Source organism: Lutra lutra, chromosome 2, assembly GCF_902655055.1.
Source record: "Lutra lutra chromosome 2, mLutLut1.2, whole genome shotgun sequence".
Lineage (NCBI taxonomy): Eukaryota > Metazoa > Chordata > Mammalia > Carnivora > Mustelidae > Lutra > Lutra lutra.
Window position 1 is genome coordinate 162,845,497 of NC_062279.1, and position 25,844 is coordinate 162,871,340.

The window sequence follows — 25,844 nt, forward strand, 5'->3', positions numbered from 1 at the left end:
AGTGTTATTGTAGTTCTGAGTGAGGCATGCAGATCTGCAAGATTGTGTTTTGATAGGACATTGTTAAGTTAATTTCCTGTTAGATGCCCATTAAAGGGATTCTCAGCATTTATCTTATTCTTGGAAAAGTTACTGTTAACAACAGGATTATTAGATTATCACTGGATTAACACCTGGCAAATAGATGAATCTCAGCAAACCAAGAAAATTATCTCAAGTGGGACTGAAATAATGGAATCAGATGCTTGAGTTCTTTATTTTCTTCTGAAGAGAAGATACTTTCTCTCCAACTCACTCAAATGCATTTGGGTTTAAGATTTATTAATTCCCATCTTTATAATGAATTAGTCCATGGTGATCATTCCTGAGTCCCTTCTGTGTGCCAGCTCTGGGAATGGGGAGTTGTAGCATCTGTAATCTAATGAGGAAGAGCAGCTATAACTACAAAACATTACAATAAGAATATATAAATAGTTGTGAGAGAATAAGGTAAAGGAAATCAGTGAAATAAAATGAGCTCAGAAGTAAGATGGACATAGGCTGTTTTAGTAGTGAACAGTATACCTATTTAATAGGGTTGTTGCGAACAGTAATGGTGAATATAGGAAAATGTTTAGTGCAATGTTTGCTACATAGTAACTTTTACAAAGGGTTGGCTGTTATGTTAGTATTTTACATTCCTATAGTTTTTCTATGGTGATGCAGTGCTCTAAATGGTTATTTATTTATTCTTTAAAACATTTAGCACAAAGAATTGAGGAAGAACCAGAGTGGGACTGAAGTGTGATTTATTTTTTTTATTTTATTTTTTCAAAAGGTTTCCTTCTTTCATTCATTCATTCATTCATTCAGAGTGTGTGCTGAGCAGAGGGAAGGGACAGAAGGAGAGGGAGAAAGAATCTGAAGCAGACTCCACAGGGAGTGTGGAGCCTGACATGGGGCTTGATCTCACAACCCTGAGATCATAACCTGAGGCGAAATCAGGAGTCAGCCACTTAACTGAGTGACTCAGGCATCCCTGGAGTGTGATTTATTGCTACTTCAGCAACTACTTTGGAAAATTAAAATTGGAGGAAGCTAATGGTTTGTGATCCTGCTTTGTAGAAAAAGTACAATACAGTGCCCATCTGTCAGTTGGTTATGGTTGTTTATTTAGCATCACTGGGAGATTAAATATCCCTCGTGAATGAAGAGCCAACATTTGTTGAGCTCTTACTAATGTGTCAGGTGCTGTTCTTATGCTTTACATAAGATGACTCACTTTGTCCTCACAATAGGCTTATGAAGAGGTGGGGTCGCAGAGGGCCAAAGTTAAGTTCACGGACCTGGCTAGTGATAGACACAGGATACTATGGACAGGATTTACATCCCTAACAAGTGTTCTTTGGACTCTTGAGTGATTTCAGCTTAAACCTTTGAATTGTGAACTTGTTTTATTTCAAACTTATTGGAAGCACTTTTTTTTTTTTTTAAAACAGTTTGTTACTTCCTTGCCTGGTACCGAGCGCAATTTAACAGGCACACTGGTACTATTAGTGTGCAGGTGTGCTTCAGGGCTATTGGTTTGTGTAGAGCTCTTTGTCCTTATCATTCATGGCCTTGAACTGCTATAATAATTATTTCTTTATCAGCTTTTTAAGTATGATAGTACAGAGAAGGGCACCAAGTCAGTAGATGGCATATCTTTTTCACAGAGCGAATCCTTACATATTACCAGCACACAAATCAAGAAACATAACATTATCTTTACCCCTGAGGTTCCTCATGCCCTCTTATAATCACTGCCTGTTTCTGCCAGGGTTAACCACCGTCCTTACTTCAATGTCATAGAATAGCTTTCCTGTTTTTTTTTTTTTTAATAAGGATTTTATTTATTTGACAGAGAGTATACAAGCAGGTGGAGCAGCAGGCAGTGAGAGAGGGAGAAGCAGGCTCCCCGCTAAGCTGAGAGCCCGATGTGGGGCTCAATCCCAGGACCCTGGGATCATGACCTGAGCCAAAGCAGACACTTAACTGACTGAGCCACCCAGCCACCCCTAGCTTTCCAGTTTCTGAATGTAATGTAAATGTGGAGTCATCAACATATATAATTATATCATAGTTTATTGATTGGACTTCTGTAGTTTAAAAATATTTTTTGGTATCAGGGCGCCTGTGTGGCTCATTCGGTTGGGCATTTGCCTTCAGCTCAGGTCATGGTCCCTGCGTCCTGGGACTGAGCCCCACATTGGGCTTCCTGCTCAGTGGGGAGTTTGCTTCTCCCTCTGCCCTCACCCTACATGTGCTGGTTCTCTCTAATTCTGTCTCTCTCTCAAAATAAAAAAATAAAATGTTGAAAAAAATTTTTTTTGGTATCTGCTACGGCTGGAAAATGGTACCAAAGCTTGAGTTATTCTAACTCTTGGTAGTGTGAAGGATCCCCCTTTGAGCAAAGCATGTTAGTGTTTTAGTGTGTGATATTTGTGATATCTTTTTCATTTCTGAGGGTTTATTTTTTATTTTTTTATTTTTTTAGGTTTACTGTGTTTTGCTTAGGTCAAGTTAGAAGGAGCATTCAGATAAACTATTTCCTGTGCTTATCAGATTAAAAAGTTTAGGGGCAGAGAAACTTAAAATGTACGGTCTAGTGTTATTTGCATTAGGAGAATGAAGCTGAACTTAGCCCCTTAGGCTATAGATAGGGTATACATGCATGTAATTTATATATGCATATACATTGTTGTTTTATCCTGAGTACTGAGAAACCTCCTTACGGCTTATTGAAAAATTTATACTAAACTTTGCTTCAAATCTGATTTTTAAATCCTAGATTTTTAGAAGCTGATTACCGTGGGCTAGTTCCTCTTACTTGATAAATAAAGGAAGTTGGGATTGGAGACTCGTAATTTGTGTTTAAGTGGAAAAGAAGAAAAATAGGACAGTTAGAACATTCACTTTTATGTTTATTGTAAAACTAAATCAGGGAGAAGAATAGAAGAACTAGGAAAGTTGATCAGTTTTCCTAATTAAAGCTTTTGCTGTTTAATAGCATATTCACATAATTGAGAGGATTGAAATTTGAATGTAAGGCTAAGTATTATTAGTTCAACATGTATTTACTGAACACTTACAGTGCTCTAGTCACTGGGGCAGTGAATAAAACAATGCAGAACCACAAGCTTAATTTTAAATGACAGTAAACAAACAGACAAGGGGCACCTGGATGGCTCAGACGGTTAAGTGTCCCAACTCTTGATTTCAGCTGAGGGCCTCAGGTCATGATCTCATTAGATTGAGCCCAATGTGGGGCTCTGTTCTGAGTGTGGAGCCTGCTTAAGAGTCTCTCCCTCTCTCTCTCTCCCTCTCCCTTTGCCCCTCCCCCCACCAAGCTCATCTTTGTGCATGAACTCTCTCTGTATCTCTCTCTCTCCCCCAAAACAAAACCCCTAAACAAGTAGACAAATATGTAATACGTCAGGAGGTATTTAGTACTATGGAAGAAAATTATATAGCTGAGGGCAATAGAGAATGTCAGGGCATAGTGTGTATGCACATTTGCTATTTTGTATACAGTGGTCAGAGAAAGGATAGGTGACATATGAGAAGAGGGAGGGAGGTGACAGAATGATGTGGTACCCCTTAGGTGGAGGGAACCTGGCCTGGGGGCATCATGTACAGCATCACGATAGGGAGCATGCTTGGATTTTGGAGAAACTTAAGCAGACTACTGGGTTGGTATGGAGTAAGCTGTAGAGAGGGGAATAGTGGATTAAGTCAGAAAGGTAGCCACGGCCAGGGTCTCATAGACTGATGTAAGGACATTGACATTTCTCTGAGTGAGATGTGGAGCCACTGCAGGGTTTTGAGAAAGTTGTGACATCATCTGACTTGCGTTTTCAAAGGTCAGGTTAGTTATTTCATTAAGATTGGATTGTGGAAGGGCTGGTCTCAGGGAGGGGATACAAGTTAGGAGGCTTTGTCCATGGGAGGGAGAGTGATAGGGCTCTGGCATTCTCTGTGGAGATGGTGGGAAGTGGCATAGGTGATTCTATACAGAGATACCAAACACAATGAAAGGCTTTCTGTTCTGTTGTCCTGAAAGTTAGGTTTATTGTGATATAAACTTCCCTGTGGTATAAAAACATAAGAGCTTATGCTATATTATGTAATTTAAGGAGTTAAAACATTGGAACAAATTTATTGTAGTTTTCAAATGTTGGGTGTTATGGGTGGCATAAATATACCAAATAGTTAAACCTTGTTTGCTTCTCTCCATGTCCCTAGTCCCTTCAAAGCATAGAGTTTATTTTAATTTTTTCATTTTTCTTCCTTTTGGTTGATATTGCCTTCATTTTTCTTAACTTTCTCTTGTTCTTGTTTTTGATTTTTAGCCTTCCTCTTATGTGCTGATGTAATCACAAATACCTGATCTGGTTTCTGGCCATACTTTTAATTAATTTTCCTTTAGTATTTTATTAGGTTTTTTACTTTTTTCCCTGATTTTGTATAATCTGTTATATAATCCTCAAAGTTACATCATTGTCACTTAACTTCAAGGCATTTTGCTTTATTACATAATAAGAGCTTATTTCATTTTGCACAGTCAGTAGAGAGAGTGTATTATTATCAGTGTCTAGCAGATAAATACTTAGCAAATGCTTAATTTTTTTGCTTTATTCACTTGTATTAATTTCTTGTTACTGTATTCACTTATCTGTTGCAAATTATATTTATTATGTCATGTATGCATTAAAAAATTCATATATATGTGTATCTCAAGTATTATAGTCTGGTAAGTATCCTAGCTTTGCAGTCAGACCCATGTGAGTTATCATCTTGGTTCTGCTGCTTATTAGATTGGTAGGGCGTTCTAGGCCTCTGTTAGCTTCCTCTAAAGTGGAAAACACAGTGCCTGGCTTTCCAGGTTGTGAAGTGCCTAGTGCAGTGTCTGGCAGTAGTAGTACTTGTCCCTCAAATGGTGTTTTTCCTTTTTCCCTTACAAGTGATTTCTGAAGGGTCTGGACTGTTAGTAGTCCTGCCTGATTTAGGTTGTTGTAGTTTTCTATTGACTTTAATCACAAGACATGGTAGTACTGAGAGTCACTGTAAGAGGTCTACTGTATTTCAGACTTATCTTTCTTTACTGCCATTACGTAATGGCAGTTCAGTCTCTTGATAATTGGGTCCAATCGCATGAGTAAGTAAAGTAGCTCCCTTTGTTTCCCATTGGCGCGGAGGGAGGAAGAGTACAGAGTGGCCGGATGGCAGATTGAACTTGCAATTTTTTTTTTTAAAGATTTTATTTATTTATTTGACATAGAGATCACAAGCAGGCAGAGAGGCAGGCAGAGAGAGAGGAGGAAGCAGGCTCCCTGCTGAGCAGAGAGCCCGATGTGGGGCTCGATCCCAGGACTCTGAGATCATGACCTGAGCCGAAGGCAGCGGCTTAACCCACTGACACCCAGGCGCCCCTGAACTTGCAATTTGATGGAATTATTGTGTCTCCCAGTGGAAGCATTCCTCTCTTTGGAAGTAAGACCTCTAGACCACCAGGGTATAAGGTCATGGGGGTAGGAAGCAAGCATTTTGCTATTGGGTTACTAGGGGAATTTCCACCCTTTGATTTCAGGATTTGTGAATTCTAACTAGGGAAGAGACAACACTATTTCTTGGATGCTGATTTAGAATATATACAGTCTCCTGGAGAACATTGCCTTAGCCCTGCAAGGTCTTGCCATCTTAACTAGCACTGTAAGTGAGTCTTCAAAAGGCCATCCCACTAATCTCTGGGTCTCTCCTTTCAGGATGATGGAGAACATAGTAAGACCACTGAATTCCGTGAGCATGCTTCCGTGGCCACACTTCATGTGCTGTGAAGTGAGTTCCTTGATTAGAGGCAATGCTATGTAGAATATCATGATGGTGGATGAGCATTCTGTAAGTTAACAGATGGAGATTTGGCAGGAATATTGGATGCAGTGAAGGATTCTGGATACTAATCTATATCTAGAAAGTCTGTCCATTAAGAACAAAACTTTTTTCCCTCTGTGATGGAAGTGTTCCAGTGTAATCAGCTTGCTGCCACATGGCTAGCTGATTACCCTGAGTAATGGTGCCATATTGGGACCTCTGTTGATTTCCACTGCTGGGATATTGGGCACTCAGCAGTGGCTGTAGCCAGGTCAGCCAGAATGGGTAGAAATCCATGGTGTGCTGAGCCCATGCATAACCTTCCTCCCTCCAATGACCACTTCGTTCAGGAGCCTTTGGGCAGTGATAGGAGTGGCTGGGGAAAGAGACTGGCATATACAGAACCAGTCATCCTGTCCACTTGATTATTAAAATTCTCTACTGAGGTGACCCTTTGGTGAACATTGACATGGGACATTGTTTTCACATTTTTTTGTCCACTAAGGTATTTCCATATTTTTTATCCTTTTTTTTTTTTGTCTGTCTGCATCTCTTCAGACTACCTTGTAACCAGTTTCTCAGATATGTCCTTCCAAGTTCCTGACCACCTAGAATAAACCACTGGCTATATCCTAATGCAGTGGCACCTCTGGCCATCTCTTCTTCCATGCAAAATGAACAACCAGGTGCACTGCTCAAAGTTCTGTCCTCTGGAAGGATTTCCTTTACTCTATGCTGCCACCACCCACTTATGGGTGGAACCCGCATATGTAGAGAATCATTTGTAAATGAGGCCCAGCATTTCTCTTTTGCATTCAGCTGGTGGTAGGGAACTTCCCATGTGGTTGTGAGTGTGGGATGGGAGAGCAAAAATAATGTAACAGGAATGGAGGCCATGGGCATTTGGGCACTTCTTCATGTATCTTACTTGTGCCTTCAGGATTTGTGCCATCTCCATCTTGTTTGTACACCTTCCATTTTATGATAGAGTACTGGTGTGCATGTCTGCATTTATGACTTAGTGGGCCAGACAACCGAGGTCATGACAGGCAGCTCAGTTCACATGGTAACTTGGTAGTCCATCATTAAGCATCAGTCTCTACTAAGTCCCAGTAGCAAGCCAAAATCTATTCCTTAAGAAGAGAGTATTCACTCCAGAGGATGACTGGCTTTGCTTCAAAATTCTAAGGGTCTGTACTGTGATTAACCAACTTGGGCATGCCATAGGCCCCAAGCAGCATCTCTCTCTCTGCTGACACTTCAAGTACCACTGGATATGCTGGGTCGTATGGCCCAAGTGGCAGAGCAACTTGCTTGGTAGCCTGACTTGATGTATGTAGAGCTTTTTTTTCTTCTGGGTCATCCTAAAAACTAGTAGTTTTTTTGGATCATTTGGTGTGGTGGGTAAGTTCTTTGTGTCACCTTGGCTAGGGTGTACTGCCTAGTGGTCTGGTCAAACACTAGTGTAGACCTTGGTGTGAAGGTAACTTGTAGATTTGACTCCCTAAAGGAGATTATTATGGATAATGTGGGTGGGCCTCAAGCCAATCTGTTGAAGGCCTTAACAGCAAAAACATTTTCCAGAACGATTGCTCTGCCCCAAGAGTGTATCTTAGAAATCTTGCTGGAGTTTCAAGCATGCTGTCCTGCACTACAGATTTTGGAGTCAGACTCCAGCATTCGTTTCTTTTTTTTTTTTTTTTTTTTTTCTTTTTTATTTGACAGAGAGATCACAAGCAGAGAGAGAGGAGGAAGCAGGCTCCCCAAGAGAGCAGAGAGCCCGATGCGGGGCTCGATCCCAGGACTCTGAGATCATGACCTGAGCCGAAGGCAGCGGCTTAACCCACTGAGCCACCCAGGCGCCCCCCAGCATTCGTTTCTGACTGAGTTTCCTGCCTAAGTGGCCTGAACTACAGATTTCAGACTTGCCAGCCTGTACAGTTGCATGAGCCAATTCCTTATAATGAATCTCTTGCTATGTATTTCTCTCTTTTCCTGCCCCATGTGCATGTTATCTATCTGTGAGTGTGTGTATTGGGGAATAGCACACCCAAATGGGGAATATGTTGCCTGTAAAATCTAAAGAGGCCCACTAGGTATTGTCTCTTTCTTGTTTGTGGGAGGGGCTAGATGCAACAACTTATCATTTGCCTTAGAAAGGCCACCTTGACATTCCCCACACCACTGTACCCCTGGAAATTTCAGTTAGGTGAAAGGACTCTGAATATTTGTCCAGTTTATTTCCTACACTCTGACGTGCAGTAGTAGCAGTAGTTGCTACTTCTTGCTGACCAGATCCAGTTAGTATAATATCATGAATGTAATGGACCAGTGTGATATCTTGTACAAGGGGAAGGGTATCAGGAAGTCCTGCAAATTAAATTATGCCTGGGACCATAATGCTGGAGAGTTGATACACCTTTGAGGTGGGATAGTGAACGTACATTGCTGGACTTACTAGCTGAAAACAAATTCCTTCTGGTAGTTTTATTAATAGATATTGTGAAAAAAAGCATTTGCAAGATCTTCATCTTCATACAAAGTATTGTTAACGATGTGTTAATTTATTCAAGTGGTGAAACCACATCTGGTATAGCAGTCTCAGTTGGAGGCCATCACCCAGTTAAGTTTGTGATAATCCACTGTTCTCCAGAATCTATCTGTTCTCTGCTCGGGTTAGATAGGTGAGTTGAATGGTGATGTGGTGGGAATCACCAACCCTGCTCTCCTTAAGTCCTTGATGGTGGCACTGATCTGTATTTCCTCCGTGAATTCAGTATTGCTTTTGGCTTACTCTTTTCCTATATAGTGGCAGTTCTAATGGCCCCCTAGATGGCCTTTCTTGTCCTAATAGCCCTTACTCCACAGGTCTGGGAACCAGTGTGGGGATTCTGTCCATTGCTGGATATGTCTGTTCCAATTATGGATTCTGGAACTGGGAAAATAAACCATAGGATGGATTTAGGGGATGCAGTGGACCCATTGTGATATGTACCTGAGCTAAAACTCCACTGATTACCTGTCATTCATAAGCCCCTACTTTGACACATGAACCACAGTGACATTTTGGGTCTTCTGAAATTAATGTTAGTTCAGAACCAGTGTCCAGTAATTCCTCAGAAGTCAAATTATTTCCTTTTCTCAGTGCATTCATCATGGTAAAAGTCTGTAGATCTATTTGGGGAAGTCTGGGAGAAAGATTAAATCTGTGAATTTTTTGCTGTATCACAGGGTCCTTCTTCAAGAGGACCCATCCTCCCCTCTATTTCCAGGGGTTATGAGTCTATAAACTGGCTCAAGTTTGGGAAGTTTTGAGGGGCCTTGATTCTGTCTTGTTCAGGTTCACTGGGCCTAGAACTGTTTCACCTATTAGAACAAGTAAGAATTTAGTAGACAACCCACCTTTTTCACTTCTAGAGACACTGTGATCAACTAGTGAATGTCATAGGTTTCTGAGTTAGGCCATTCTGATTTTCATTTTCATTCTGTTGTCCATTGTGGTAACCATGTCTACCTTGTATTTGGTGATTAAATACTGCCACATGGTTCCTGATTTTCTAGGATTCAGTTACCCCCATTGCATTTAAGGATCTCACTTCAGTGGTAACAGTTCCTACTGTAATTTCTGACCTGCAGAGTAGAGCAATGACAGAGCTCTTCAGCAAAGCTGAGACTCACCGCATATATTTATCACATCTCCTCTGGACCCTCGTGGGGTTGGGGAGCAGATTTTACATCAGAAAACCGTTTTAACATTCATTCTAATTTCTCCAAACCTTTGGATACTTTCTTCTATGTTGTACAAAGGCAGTTCTGGCATTTCAGCTTCATGAAATGCAGCCTACCTTTTGGTCCATGTTTCAGCCAACCAACCAACCGAAAAGATAAAGCTACAACCCCTTGAGCTACAGCATTGAATCTAGAATCTCTGTTTAGTGGGCTTACGTTAATAAATTGGGCTTCATTCAATTTTTATTTTTTCCATATTACCCCGCATCCTTAATATCAAATCCGACTTATATTCTCCATGTTTCCTGTCTATATAATATAGAGTGGAAACATTTTCAGTTATAGTGTATCTTCTGGAGGATAACACTTTATACCACACCTTTTGGGACCAGCTGAGTCTTGAATCTAAATACAGGTCTAGAAGCAAAGGGTGAGAGTATAGGTCCTGAGGAGAATCAGCTGTGTGTGGCAAGGTAACTACCTCAGGTGAAGCTATTACAGAGTCTTAATGCAAAGCAAGTTCACCTTAGTTAAGTATAGAAGTCTGATTCTACTAGCAGAGAAGACCCTGCAGAATTTAGAGGTCGAGTGTCCCCTGCATCATTGAGATCTGCCCACATGTTTCCATTCCGATTTTCAGGATCTCGTTTCTTCCTAGCCAGTACCCTTTCTTTAATAGACGGAATTGCATGAAGTTGGGAATTCAATTTGTGTTATAATTTGGCCACGCACAGGATGACATTCTGGGTTTGATTTTTAGAAATCTCAGCCCTGAGGGTTTAGTAGATAAAGATTTCAGGGCAGAAAGAGACAGAAGCTTTCAGGTCATTTATGTAGAATTTGAAGCTCTGAGCTTATCTTTTTATTTCCCAATTTATCTAACACAGTTAGTAGTCACTACTAATGTCATTTTTTGGTAAATGTTCCAAAGTATCAGTTGCATGTTCATCCAGAAGCTTGCTTTTTTTAAGTATTTGCTTAGGAGTTATCCAGTGGTTATATTTTATGTATCTCTATTACTGTATCCTCCCATGTACCACCAATGTTTTCTTTACCTTGTTACTGGAAATGGAGTCATTAGTGCCTTTTAATCTAGTCAGATTAGAGACCCAATTACAGAAACCCCAGAACCAATTCAGAAAACTAATCAAGATTCTGATCCTCTAGAACTATTCTTGGTTTTTAAATCATTGTTAGGGTTTTTAAGAGAAATAGAACAAGTATCTATGTGTGCACACACACACACACACACACACACACACAATTTCTTTTAAGAAATTGCCTTATGAGATTGTAGGAACTAGCAAGTCTAAAATTTGTAGGGCAGGCTGAAAGGTCACCTTGATCCACCATCAGGTCAAGAAATAGAATTCCACCAATATTCATAGAGACTTCCTTCTCCCTTATCTATTCTAAGTTACCACCTCTCCTCTTGCCTTCTGTGGTAAAGATTTTCTTTCTTTTTGCTTTTACCATTTGTGTATGTATGCTTAAACACTATCATTTATTTTTGTCTCAAACTATATATTAGGCTCATTGTACTTTTTGTCTCTTGCTTTCACTCAGGAAAAGTGGGAGTTTTGTTCATTTTGTTGTATGTAGCTGCAGTTTGTTCATTTTACAATAATATTCTAGTTTTAAATACTCCACAGTTTAATCAGTTTTTCTGATGGACGTTTTGTTTGTTTCCAGTTTTGGCCTTTTATGAACAATGCTTCTGTGAATGTCCCAGCATTACACATCTGTGTGAGTTTCTCAAGGGTATATAACCAAGGAGGTTGCTGGGGGTCAGATGGTATCAACTTTACTTAGCAATGCCTAATTATTTGCCAAAGGAGATGTATCAGTTTACTTTCCCAGTATCACCAGCATTGGTATTTGTACACTTAAAAAAAAATTCTACAGTAGGTATATAGTGGTATCTTCTTGTGAGTTTAATTTGCTCATTACTATTGAAATTGAGTATCATTTCATATTATTGATCATTTGGATTTCTTCTTTTGGAGATTGTTTATTAAAGTTTTCTGTCCATTTTTGTATGGGGTTGGTCCTTTTTTTTTCTTACAGTGTTATGGAATTCTTTATATTTCTATCCTTTGGTTACAAAATATTTTTGGAATTCTTTGTTTTTCTCCTGTGTTTATAATTGCAATATCTCGCCTCAGTTTGACTTGAGTTTTTATTTACTTTATAGTGTGTTAATGAACAGAAGTTCTTAATGCTAGTATCAAATTAATGAGGCTTTTCCTTTATAATTAAATGCTTTTTATGTCTTAGTTAAGAAATTTTTCCCCACCCTAATGATCTTATCCTACATTATTTTCTCAACGCTGTATGGTTTGTATTTCAGATTTAAGTTTTTCATTTGATAGGACCTGAATTTTGTGTGCTTTGTAAGAATCGAGTCTGATTTCCATTTTTTTCCTTAAATGTAGATACTCAGCCAATTCCAGAACCATTTATTTTAACAAGTTACAATTTGCCCACCAGTTTGCATTGCTAATTATGTTGTATAGCCAATGTGTGTATGTGTTTGGATCTGTTACTGGGCTCTTTATTTCTTCTACTTACTTCTCTTTTGCTTTGACAATACTCACAAAGTTTTTAAGTTACAGATGTCTTCTAAGTCTTGGTATTTGCTATAGTAGGTTTTCTTACTATCTTCTTTCTCAAAACTGTGTATTCATATACATTTTGCAGTCAGCTTGTCCAGCTCTAGGTGAAAAAGCCTATTGGGAATTTGACTGGAATTGCATACTGAGTTGGAGACAGTTGACATCTTTATAACATAATATATATATAACATAATCTTTCAATCTAAAAACTTGGTATAAATCTCTATTTGTTTAAGTGTCTTTCAGTGGCTCTTATAAACTTTTATAATTTTTTTCCCTAGAATTCATATATACTGTTGTATTTATTTCTAGGCACTTTATGTTTTGATCCCCTCTTTAAAAAAATTCAAATATATTTTTAAAATGGGATTGTGTTTTCACTCTTTAGGATAGCAAATATTATCATAGATTCATAGCTGTCTGAGTTTTTTTGTACCTCTGGAAGCGTGAACTTGTAAAAATTCCCTTCCTTTTCCTGCAGATTTTTAAGGCAAGTGTTTTGAAAACCCAGTGGTAATGAGAAATGTGAAAAAACAGAATTTGACTAACCAAATTTCATTAATTTTGTCTTTATCTTGCCCTGTCATTAATGAGGGCCAAACAATCCCAAAACCATGGCACTCTTCAGACAGTTTTTCTTATGAAACTTTTAGCCAGAATATGAGGGGCTAAGGTTTAGACAAATTTTGAATAAGGAGTAGAATCTATTTTTAGTTTTATTTATTACCCCAGAATCCTTCTCTTTGTAAGCATATTTAAGAAATAATCATCAAACTCAGTGTATTAGATATCTATTCTACATAGTAAATTATTACAGACTCAGCTGCTTAAAATAATGTATACTTATTATCTTAAGGTTTTTTTTGGTCAGGTGTCTTGGCATGGCCTAACTGGGTTTTCTGCACGGTCTCATAAGGCTGAAATCAAAGTGTTAGTTGGGCTGCATTCTCATTTGGAGCCTGGAGTGTTCTTCCAAGCTCATTCAGATTATATAACTGTCTGATTTTCACTTAGCATAATGACCTTAACATCCATTCAGATTGTTGAGTGTATCAGTAGTTTGTTCCTTTTTTATTGTTGAGTAGTATTCCATTGTATGGATGCACCACAGTTTGTTTAGACATTCACCCATGGATGGACATTTGGGTGGTTTGCATTGGGCCAACTACAGATACAATTCTTACAAACATTCATATTCAGGATTTTGTTTGAACATTTTAACAATTTCTGTAGAATTAATGCCACGGAACACCGTTGATGGACCATGTAGTAAGTTAGGGTATGTTTAACTTTCTAAGAAATTGCCAGCCTCACTTCCAGAGGGACTGTATCATTTTACATTCTCACCAGCAAAGTATGAGATACGATTTCTCTTCATCCTTGCCAGTGTTTGGTTGTGTTGGTATTTTTTTCTTTTGCCCATTTTAATAGATAATGTGGTGATAGCTTGTTATTTTAATTTGCATTTTCCTAATGGCTAGCAATGTTGAACATCTTTTTATATATTTATCTGTCTTCTCTCTGTCTTCTCACATCTTTGCCCATTCTTGAATTGAATTTTGATTGGTTTTTATGTGGACGTTTGCAAATAAATATAAAAGCTTAGACAGTAGCCTAATGTACCCCTATTATGGAGCTTTAGCAGCGTATTTAGCCCTTTTTTTCTTTTGAATATTTCAAAGCAAATCAGATACCTAGATTTCATGATATTTTACTTATAAATACTTAATTTGTATAAGAGATGTATTCTCTTACAAGGATTTTTGAAAACTATAACCACCAGGATATTATTATACTTAATTTAACAATAATTCCTTAATATCTACAATTAATAACTGGTAGTATTAGCATGTACTTAATATATATCAGTAATGATATATATTAGTAACTAGTGCATACTAAATATATATTAGTAATGGATAATAGATACCTAATGTCTAATAGTGCATATTTGCATTTTTTGTTTAAAAAATGTATTTTTAAAAATGGTATGTTGGAATTAGAATTCAAATAAGATCATTTATATACCCTTTTTTGACAATATTCGCTCCTTTTTTCCCTCAGCAGTTGATTTGTTGGAGAAATTGGGTCGTCTTCTAGAGTAATTTGGATTTGGCTGATTACTTTTTCTTTGTATCATTTAACTTGTTCTTTTTTCTTTTCTTTCTTTCTTTCTTTCTTTTTTTTTTTTTTTTTACATTTTATTTATTTATTTGACATAGAGAGACACAGTGAGGAGGGAACATAGGCAGGGGGAGTGGGAGAGGGAGAAGCAAGGAGTCCGATGCGGGGCTCCATCCCAGGACCTAAGCCAAAGGCAGACGCTTAATGACTGAGCCACCGAGGTGCCCCCACTTAACTTGTTCTACCCCCTTGTTTTATTTCCTAAACTGATAGGTTTAGTGTCTTGGTTAGATTAGCATTCGGATTTTTAGAACAGAATCTTCACAGGGGTTGCATGTACTCTTTTTTGCATTGCATAAGGCATATAATGTTTGATTGTTCCACTTTTCAGACTGTAAGTGAGATCAGTTATTTCAGATATTGTCAGTCCTATCCATACATTAAAAATTCTCCATTCATTTTTTTACTTAATGGTTATGGCTTCCATTGATGTTTGTTGCCTAGATTCAAATTTTATTTGGGGTCGTAGAATGGTGATTTCTTACTTATTTACTCTTGCATTTATTTGCTGGACTTTTTTTCTTTTTATTTGCTGAACTTTTAAGAATATTTATCACCGTTTTGGTTTTCATGAAATGTACTCATAAAAGAAAAGGAGGAAAAATGCCCAATTCAGCACCACCCCTCACCTCTTTATCAGTTCTCAGAGCAGTGACTTGGTGCCCAAGCAATCTACAGAAAACACCAGTGAGATGTTTTGTCCTCCATCATTTTCTCTTTGAGTCTCATTTTGAATTTGTGGATTTTTAAAAAAAGGTATTTAATGCTTTTCAATGACATTTTCTTTAAAACTTCACTTTCTGTTTGTAGGTGTTTAGAAATACAACTGAATTTTGTACATTGATCTTTTTAATCCAGCAATCATGCTAAATTCTTGTTCATTTAAATTTATTTTTAGATTTTTATCATCTGCAGATGGCAGTTTTTTTATTCTGCTTTTTAAATCTTTATACCTTTTGTTTCTTTTTCTTTCCTTACTGTAATAGTATAGTTCTCCAGTACAATTTGAATAGAAGTGGGATAATGCAACCCCCCTCTTGCCCATTACCTTAGAGGCAACAACATCTCAGTATCTCACTGTTAAGAATGTAGTTTGCGGGGCGCCTGGGTGGTTCAGTGGGTTAAATCCTCTGCCTTCGGCTGGGTCGTGATCCCAGGGTCCTGGGATCGAGCTTCGAGCATCGAACGTCGGGCTCTCTGCTCTGCAGGGAGCCTGCTTCCTCCCCTCTCTCTCTCTACCTGCCTCTCTGCCTACTTGTGATCTCTTTGTCAAATAAATAAAATCTTAAAAAAAAAAAAAGAATGTAGTTTGCTACATTCTTATGTAGGTTCTTTATCAGATTAAAGATGGTTCCTTATATCACTATACATTTTATCATGCATTAATGTCTAATTTTATGGACAGCTTTTCTGCATCTCTTCCCATGATGATGTGAGTTTTCTACCTTTAATTTGTTAATATGAATTATATTAATTGATATTTTTAATGTTAAACCAGTCTTCAATTCCTGGAATAAACTCATCTTTGTCATGATGTGTTACTATCTTTTTTGTAGGTTACAGAATTTAATTTGCTAATATTTGTGATTTTTACATTTTGTTCACAAGTGAGGCTGGCTTTATAATTTTCATTTCTAGTACTATGTTCTTGGTTTTGGTTCTAGTGTTAAACTGTCCTAATAAAACAAGTTTCGGAGACAAATTTCTTTCTATTTTCTGTTAAGAGTTTGTTTTAAGAGTGGAATTCCTTTTCCTTGATTATTTCTAGAACTTACTCATAAACCATCTGGGCTGGGAATTTTCTTTGTGGGGAAAATTCCCAGGTGGTTTAGTTTTTAGTTCTTTGAAGAATGGTGAGGTAGAAATAATATATTCCTTTGTTAACAGGCTAGTAGTTAAAAGTGAAAAATTCATTTGCTGATTAATATTTTTTACTATTTTGAGTTAAACTGTTTTGTCTTCAGTTTTTGAGGTATAGCCTATATACTTTTTGTTTGTAAATAATTACATTTATTTTGAATATTATTACATTTTGAAAAAATATGTTATTTCCTCTCTTTCCTTAATACAGTTTAGATTTGTGTTTTAAGCTTCTTAAGTCTGTAAGAATCCTGAATAACGAATCTTTGAGGACTCTTTATAGCACTTTCAGCCAGATACCTAAGTTCAGCTTCTGGCTCTGCCAGTTACTATCTTGAGTATATCTCTTACTTTCTGGACTTCAGGTCCCTCATTTGTAAAACAAATAGATACTTCACATAGTTTTCATGAGGATAAACTGAGAAGTGCTTTATAAACCATAAGCTGTATAAATGAAAGGTTTTGAAGATAGTGAATATAGGTGAAGTGTTCAAACAAAGTTAAGAGAGTTGGAGGAGGGGCGCCTGGGTGGCTCAGTGGGTTAAGCTGCTGCCTTTGGCTCAGGTCATGATCTCAGAGTCCTGGGATCGAGCCCCGCATCCAGCTCTCTGCTCAGCAGGGAGCCTGCTTCCTCCTCTCTCTCTGCCTGCTTGTGATCTCTCTGTCAAATAAATAAATAAAATCTTAAAAAAAAAAAAAAGAGAGAGTTGGAGGAACCTTTGAGATCTGTTTAAGTCCCTCCATTTTATTTTTTTATTTTTATTTATTTATTTTTTTTAAAGATTTTATTTATTTATTTGACAGAGAGAGATCACAAGTAGACAGAGAGGCAAGCAGAGAGAGAGAGGGAAGCAGGCTTCTTGCTGAGCAGAGAGCCCGATGCGGGACTCGATCCCAGGACCCTGAGATCATGACCTGAGCCGAAGGCAGCGGCTTAACCCACTGAGCCACCCAGGCGCCCCAAGTCCCTCCATTTTATAGGAAGTAGAAGTGACAAGTGTATGTTCAGAGCTGAGTGCAGAGTTCAGACTTCCTGTTTCCCAAATCACTGAGCTTTTTCTATTTTGTCTTCCTGCAAATTGAAGTAGGTACTTGAGAGAAACTTTGACTTCTTTAGGTACACAGTTGAGTGTATCATTCCGAAGAGGCTGGGGGGAAAAGTACATGTGACATTAGGGAGAAAAAGGAATTTTCAGACTTTAGTTTCTTAAGTTATCCGTAATTAAAAGTGCTGTCAAAGTAGTTATTGATTTTTTTTTTTCCCCTCAGAATTTAGACAAAGAGAGCCTTGTTATACTTCTCAGGGATTAAAATTCATCTAATACAGTAAGAAGTAAGGCCCTGTGTGGTTGCCACATAACTTTGTACTTGAAATTCAGTTGAAATTTTACTTTAAAAACTGTTGCTTCAGTATAATTTTAGTAAAATCTTACCTTACATTTAATGTGAAAACTTTCAAACTAATTGTGTTTGCAAATGGTGGTTCCTTGAAGTCTAACTTGTCTCCTTGATTCCTTATTCTCTCTATAGGCTTAAAAAAATAGTTTACTTCAAAGTCTTAAGTTGATACTAATAATGAGGAGGTTTGCTATTATTTGAGTTTTGAAAATTCAATATATTATGTAGTATTTGTAGTGTCTAATACCCAGGAGGGGCCTTCTTTCCTCCCTTCTTCTCACTGTGGCAGTGTATTGGAGATACCAGACTGTACCACACACCTCCCCTCCCCCAGCCCTCCATAAGGTGCAGCAAACCTTTCACTTGGTGACCCTTACCTCTATTTCTGCTGTCTGCTCTCATTGAAGAATTTTCTCTTTTCTTCCCTTCTTACCGTTCCTCTTCACGAAAGTCGCTTCCCTGGGAACTAGTGAGACACTAGGGACATATTGAAGGGAATATCCCAGGTTTGATGAGGGACTTCTACAATCGGAAACATCTTTGTAGAAAATATGTGTCCCATACTTTCACTGAGTTTTTAAATATTTTATGTAAGTCATTTTGATCACATTTTTTTTTTTTTTTTTAGAGGTAATACCATCAAATACGAGATTTGTCAGTAGTTATTTGGAATATTTGCTCTTGTTAAGATTATAGCCACATTTAGGATAGAAATCATATCTTTTAGTGACAAAATTGTTTCTTAGATGGAATCTAAATTTATGCCTGGATTATGGTAATAATGTAAGACTTTGCAGTATAGGATCTACACTGTGACATCATTTCAGGAAGCAAAGCTAGTATTACTTAAAATGATCAGCACCATTTTATGAATGACTTCTTTCATTACATTCTAGATCATTCTAAATCATTTCTTAGAAATATCTGATTGAGTTCTGTATGCAGAAAGAATGCAGTGATTGTCTGTCTTTTTGACAACATGTCCTTATTGGCCAATCTCTACCTATTTGATTCCACCCTGCCTCATGTTTTTTCCTCATATCCTGAGGTGGAAGGGAGCTGTTGCAGTGTTCCAGTCTATCATGTGGTAGGTGGAGTTTTCTTGGATTATCTATAAGAACAGTCTTCCTGTTGTTAATGAGGCCAATAAATAAACAAATAAACTAAAAGAGCTTATAATATGAGTTTAGTTTTCAGTATCTAATAATTTAGAAATGTATGTATCTGGATGTCTCTTTCTCTAAAATTACAAAATACAAAGAAAAAGATCATAGCTACCTTTATGCTTGATAATGAATAAGATCTTTTCCTGTTGATGACATTTCTATTTAATGGAGGCTGCATATTGTGGTGGAAACAGTGGAGAGTTCTAGAGATTAGTAAAATTTACTTTGTAATATTTATGCAATCTGCCGCATTCTCTCTCACCTTATTAGTACAGCCTTACAGTTTAGACCTCATTGCTTGAGATAAAATTACTTGATTCTCTGCCTCCAATCTGCTGTCCTTAAAACCACATTTTGCAGCAACTGCATATTCTGTACAAAACACAAATCTGACACTGTCCCAGCCATGTCTCCCAGAGTCTCTTATTGCTAATGAGTTCTGCTAAATGAGTTGTGACATAAATATAGTGGCTTCCTTGAACATTTACTTTCCATGAGCTTTTGCTAGCTCAGTATTTTACACAGATATACCCCTCACCCCAACACATAGGTGTTTGATTTTTGTAAAATATTTCAACGAGTTTATTTCTTAATATGCTTCAAGTACCATTTTACTTTAATTCTAATTAGTATTTATTAAAATACCTGATATAGATAGATGTTAATTGAGACAGGGATATAAAATTATGAAAAGATAGGACATAAGACATATAAGTGATAGTAAATGAGAGTGGTACAGATCTCTGTCAACTGTGTTCATAATTTTGAGGGCCAGATTTCGCTGAGGCTTGTAGAGAGCGCTAAGAAATAATAAAAGGCATTTTGGAATGTTATGTTCAGAGGAAAAAACAAGGCAGCGATTATTTCTGATCCTGTAATGGTAACGATAGAAAGTCTAACACTTCACCACTATTGGATTCTCTCTTTTGTTAGGAAAATAATTGATTGAAAATGGTAGATATAAGTTATTAACAGAGAATAGAATAAGAAGGGAACTCATTGTTCTCAGTGGTCAGGATATTTTCATTCTAAGGGTTAAAAACAACTAATTATCTTATTTTCATGATGTCTGAGCTGTCACAACTGTCACCACAGTCTAAGTCATACGCTTTGAAAGAGAAAACTGAGAGGCAGCAGTGAGTAAGGAGGAAAACAAGAATATTATGTTGTCCTGGAAACTGAATAAAGAAGAGAATGATCAGCTGTGGCAGATGATCACTGGTAGGCCAAGAAACAGGAGCAGTGAATTGACCGTTGGATTTAGTAAGGTAGAGATTACTGGTGATTTTGACCAGGGGAGTTGTGGTGGAGTGGTGAGTCCTCATGCCTGATGGGAGTGTATTTTAAGACAGAAAGGAAGAAGAGAGATTGGAGATGGTAAGTTAGCCATATTTTCAAGGAGTTTTTCTGCAAAGGGGATCAAAGAAGTGATGTAGTAAAACAGTGGAGTTGAGAATGTTTTGCCCCCCACCTTCTTTTTAAAGAATGGGGGAGGAAAAAAAAACTGTTTATATTCTGATGGTAGTGATTCATTGAGAGCAAAATACTAAGTGTGAATTTCTGGAGTAGTGCTCTTGAGGGGCCAAATGGGATGAGATTTAGTACATAAATGTAGGGATTGGCATTATGTAGAAACTTGGATAATTCATCTGTGGCATACATTTCTAAATGATTAGATACTGAAAACTAAACTCATATTATAAGCTCTTTTAGTTTATTTGTTTATTTATTGGCCTCATTAACAACAGGAAGACTGTTCTTATAGATAATCCGAGAAAACTCCACCTACCACATGATAGACTGGAACACTGCAACAGCTCCCTTCCACCTCAGGATATGAGGAAAAAACATGAGGCAAGAGACCCAGTCTGAGGTATAGGTATTGGGAGGTTCTTCAGTGTGTGATGTGAGTTTACGAAGTTCTTTTCTGAATGTTTTTTCTTTTTCCTTTTCCTTTTCTTTTCCCTTTTTCCTTTACAGAGTCTTTGCTCTGAACGGGGGTAAGGGGAATGCATTGAGGGTGAGGATCAAGAAGGTGTGAAATAGAGCAGGAGTATGAATTGACCTGGAAGTTAGAATGTGATTGTCTGGTCAAGTTAGCAGTGCAGTTGAGACCTGTGGATATGGATTTAAGGCACCATGCTCAGTCATGTTTAGAGGCATGGGTGTAGAGACAGAGTATGTGGAGAACTAGATTTTCACCATGGTTATGGCTTTGCTAACCAAGTGTAATATAGGAGAAATGGGCCAGGGACTTGCGTGTGTTTGCAGGGGAGTGATTATAATAAGTGACCGTGGATTTCACTGTGAAAGGAGGGGAGAGAAGACATTAAAGGATGAGAAACAGTAGTATCCACAAGAGATGATGGTGTCTCTGAATGGGGCAGAGTCCGGATAATGTTTCCAAGGTAGAACCAACAGATTTTCTGTGGTTGGATATTATGTGTGTGAAGGTTGTAAGTCAAAAATGACTTTAGGGATGTCTGAGTGACTCGGTTAAGTGTTGACCCTTGATTTTGGCTCAAGTCATGATCTCCTGGTGGTGAGATTGAGCGCTTCATCAGGCTGGGCGCTCAGCAGGGAGTCTGCTTGAGATTCTTTCCCTCTGCCATCCCCTTACTTGTGCGCTCTGGCACGCAAGTGCACACGCACACACACTCTCTCAAATAAATAGATAAATCTTTAAAAAAAAAAATAATGACCTTAGACTTTTTGTTTTGAGCGGTTATAAGAATGCCGTTATTGCCAGCTGAAGTGCTTGGTACTTTGTCACATTCAGTGGTTTGATTATTTTTTGTTGATTTGATTATTCTATATAAAAAGGAAAATTTTTTAGTGTAATTAAGCTAAATATAATAAATATAAATAAACTTAATCCACAATCACTCATTCAGTTTCTGTGTTGATTCACTCATTCAGTAAATATTTGAGTATTTGCTGTTGTTCCCAGGTGGTATTCTAGATGATGGGAATATGAACAATAAATCAGTTGCTTATACTGGTTTTTAATTAAAATTGAGAAATGAAAATTTGGAAACTTTGTGAAATAAAAGGAATTACCATATCTTAATAAGTGAAAATTTATATTATCTTCGTACTGAATTGCTAAATATCTCAGTTGACTATATTTAGGCTAGTTTTTTTTCATCTTTTAATACTCTTCCTCCAGGAACTTACATTATCATGCAATTACTTTTTAGGTCACAATTATTTAAAATAATTTAAGGTATTAATGACGTATTCCAAAAAATATAAAGTAGAAGTAAGTTTGAGGGTTAATGAATTGAAATTTGACCATATGAAAAAATCTTTTTCTTTACTGGCACCTGATACATTGTTTGGAGCAGAAATGACATTCTTTTATTTGACTGAGCAGTTTCCAAAGTTTAAATCTACAGTAACTGGAAGAAAGCATGCCATTTTAAAGGATATGCAGAAAACACTGCCCATTCTTTGGGGCTAATTCTTTTAGTTGAGTCATGAGTGCCTTGAATTTTGGACAGTGGCAGTGTTGTTGGAAAAAGTATATATACTTCCCTAAGGGAGAAATCTCAGAATAGGAAGGTCAGTATTAATTTGTGTGCATATATATTGATATATTGATTAAATAATTTAATTACTTTCAGTGTTATCTTCAATAAACTCTGGTGTTTAGAGAGAACCCCTGAAAGGTGATTTGTTGATGACAACACATCATTACTACTAAAGAGCTGAAGTAAACACTTTTAGAGAACAGAGGTTCCTCTGGGAGGTATTTATGTCTGCCATACTGGTTAGGAACAGTGTTGGGGTACATGTGAGGAATCTCCAGTAACTTCTGTAATTCTGAACTCACTACTTTCTACTTAACATATTTATTCTCTTTTCTTTTTTAAGATTTTATTTATTTATTTGAGAGTGAGAAAGAGAGTATGAGAAGGGGGGAGGGCCAGAGGGAGAAGCAGACTCCCTGAGCTGGAGAAGGGACTCGATCCTGGGTCTTCAGGATCATGCCCTGAGCCAAAGACAGTCGCTTAACCAACTGAGCCACACAGGCTCCCCTACTTACGTATGTCAAAGCAGAAATAGGTGTTAGAATTATATGGTAGGAAAAAGCATGTGTAAAGATAGATAGAAAAGACTGTATTGGAGCCTGACATTAATTAATGATCTTTAGAATTAGCTGTCGGTTTGCTTATAAACTAATAAACAGATGCTTTGCCTGATTCTGCTTTTTGCATGAGTCCTTTTACAAGCTCCTTAACAAATGCTCACATCTCCAGTTTCTCTCTGCTGCTTTTGGATGTCTTTGGGGGAGGGAGGAAGCTTTGAATGTCTTAAAGAGGTTCTTTTGCCTGTGAATATCTTAGCATTAGAAAATAATCAGTGGAATTCTTAGGGTATACAAAAGCAGTGAGTGAAATGAAAGGTATAGGGTATGGGCATCTGACCTGAAGGAGGAACAAAAGAAACAAACGTGGATAGAAACAAGAACAATTTTTCTGATAAAATTGATATCCCTTGATGTCGGCCTTTTATTTACTTTTATCTTTTAAAAGATTTTATTTATTTGGGATAGAGTGAGAGCAGGTGAGAGAGAGAGAAAGGGACATGGGGGAGGGCCAGAAGGAGAGGGAGAAGCAGGCTCTCCACTAAGCAGGGAGCCCATGGTGGGGCTCCATCTCAGGACCCGGGGTTCACTATCTGAGCTGAAGGCAGACACTTAACCAACTGAGTCACCCAGGAACCCCAATGTTGGCCTTTTTAACTGAATTATTCATAAGTTAGCTATACGTGTAGATTAGATGGTATAGATGTAGATCTCTCTCTCTCCTGGGCCTCAGTGTTGAACCAGGAGAGCTGTTACCTTTGGTCTTACAACTTTTTTGATACCAGGTTACTTTCTTTTTGAGTTCATACTTAAGATGTTATTATGTACTCAATTATTGCAGAATTTCTTTTCACTGATGTGCTTGATCTCCATTGTTCATCCATGTAGAACCAACAGTTCTCACGAATATTACCTGTAACTCTAAGTAGATATGCAGTGCAGGAAAACAGTTAGTGAATCTGACCACATGAGTATAAATTTAAAATGCAGACTGTCTTTTGGTGACTATCTCAGTCTCAGTTTGCTTACATTAAAGATATAGATAGTAATAAATATATTTCATTATTAATGTAAAAATTGGTATTAATATGTTAAGAGAAATGATAGAATCTGGTATATGTAAGTGGTCATTATTATTTTTTAATTTTAAAAAATTTTTAAAAGATTTGGGGCGCCTGGGTGGCTCAGTGGGTTAAGCCGCTGCCTTCGGCTCGGGTCATGATCTCAGGGTCCTGGGATCGAGTCCCACATCGGGCTCTCTGCTCAGCAAGAAGCCTGCTTCCCTCTCTCTCTCTCTGCCTTCCTCTCCGTCTACTTGTGATCTCTCTCTGTCAAATAAATAAAATCTTTAAAAAAAAATTTTTTTTAAAGATTTTATTTATTTATTTGACAGAGGGAGAAATCACAAGTAGGCAGAACAGTAGGCAGAGAGAGGGGGAAGCAGGCTTCCTGCTGAGCAGAGAGCCTGGTACGGGGCTGGATCCCAGAACCCTGAGATCATGACCTGAGCTGAAGGCAGAGGCTTAACCCACTGAGCCACCCAGGAGCCCCAGGTGGTCATTATTTATTAGCAAATAATAATTCACAAAACCTCAGGGAAAAAAAGAGGCTTTAAAAAAATTCTGAGAAGATATTTTCTTCAAAATTCAGAAATACCTTTATAATACTTTCTGCTTTGATGTTTTAATTACCAATAAGGATTTCAATAAGCTGTGTAACTATATGTTTTTACTTTGGAGCTCTGTGTGTTGGAAGCTGAATTTGTAAATCTTTAATGTGTAGAGGATTTTATGAGACTTTCCCTTTCCAAAACAAAACAAAACCAGTGGCTCTCTGTTTTGGAGGTGATTGAAGGGGTTGGTTGGTGGTTTCTTTCTACGTTGTATAGGCATTTCCCAACTTAGAGATTTACAAATATCCTTATTATCAAGTCTCTGGTTGTGGCCTCATTTATCTCCTGTGACTGCCATCGCAAGTGCACTTCTGTCTGGTGCTCACCTCTTTCATTGAGTGAAATATAACTTTGTAAGTCTTTTCTTCCATTATTATGGAACGGTACATGGAAGGGGAATTACCCATTTTTGTTGCTGAGACCAAATTGGTGGGACAATGAATTCTGCTTCCCAGTTGGAAATGTGAATTTGTTTTCACTTAGAAACAGTAAGAACTTTCTAAAATAATTGTTTGAACAAACAAACTAATCCTGTAAGTACAGAGTAAAACTTATACCTAAATGAGTGTTTTTCTTTTTCAATATAGTCATCTTTGGAGATTTTATACTTATAGTAAGTACTGCTTTTAATGAACCTGCTTTTAGAATTCTTGTTTTGGAATTTACTTTCAGAATATTCTTTTGGGGTATTTTTAGAAATAGGGAGTCTTTTTCTTTTGACATATTATGGGAGATGGGGAGAAATAAAGTTGTTTTGAATTTCAACAAAATAGTTAACCCAGCTCTTTGACTTTGGGCATATTGCTTTGCGTATGAGAATTTGGTTTGTTCATCATGGAAAGAAGCAGCATGATCCCAACATGGCAGGGTTGTTGAGAGAAGTTGAATTAGATAACCAAGTAAAGCACCTGGCATATGTTACCCAGTAAATGCTCTATTCCCTCTTTATCTTTTCTCCTTGTCTTTTAGGGCCTATTTGATTTTAGAATCAACCAAAAGATATTTAGAGTTAAGTTTAATTTAGAAAAAATGATTTTGATATATGTTAAGATAATAGTAATATAAAAAGACTAGACTTAGATTGCAGGAGACTTGGGTGTTGTGCTGTTGATTAGCAAAGGCTCTAACCTTTCTGGATAATAGTACTAGGTATCTACTGAGTGTTGTCTGCTGAGTTCCATATGTGTGCCACACACTGTGTTAGGTGTTTTATCTATAGATGTCTCATTTAATTCTAACGT

The 25,844-nt window shown here is 37.5% G+C and overlaps 1 protein-coding gene across 2 annotated transcripts in view; it reads left to right on the top strand.

Annotated features, from left to right (window-relative positions):
- STIM2 (stromal interaction molecule 2) overlaps positions 1 to 25,844 on the top strand; it is a 144,145-nt gene that overhangs the window by 26,230 nt on the left and 92,071 nt on the right. The window lies entirely within an intron of this gene.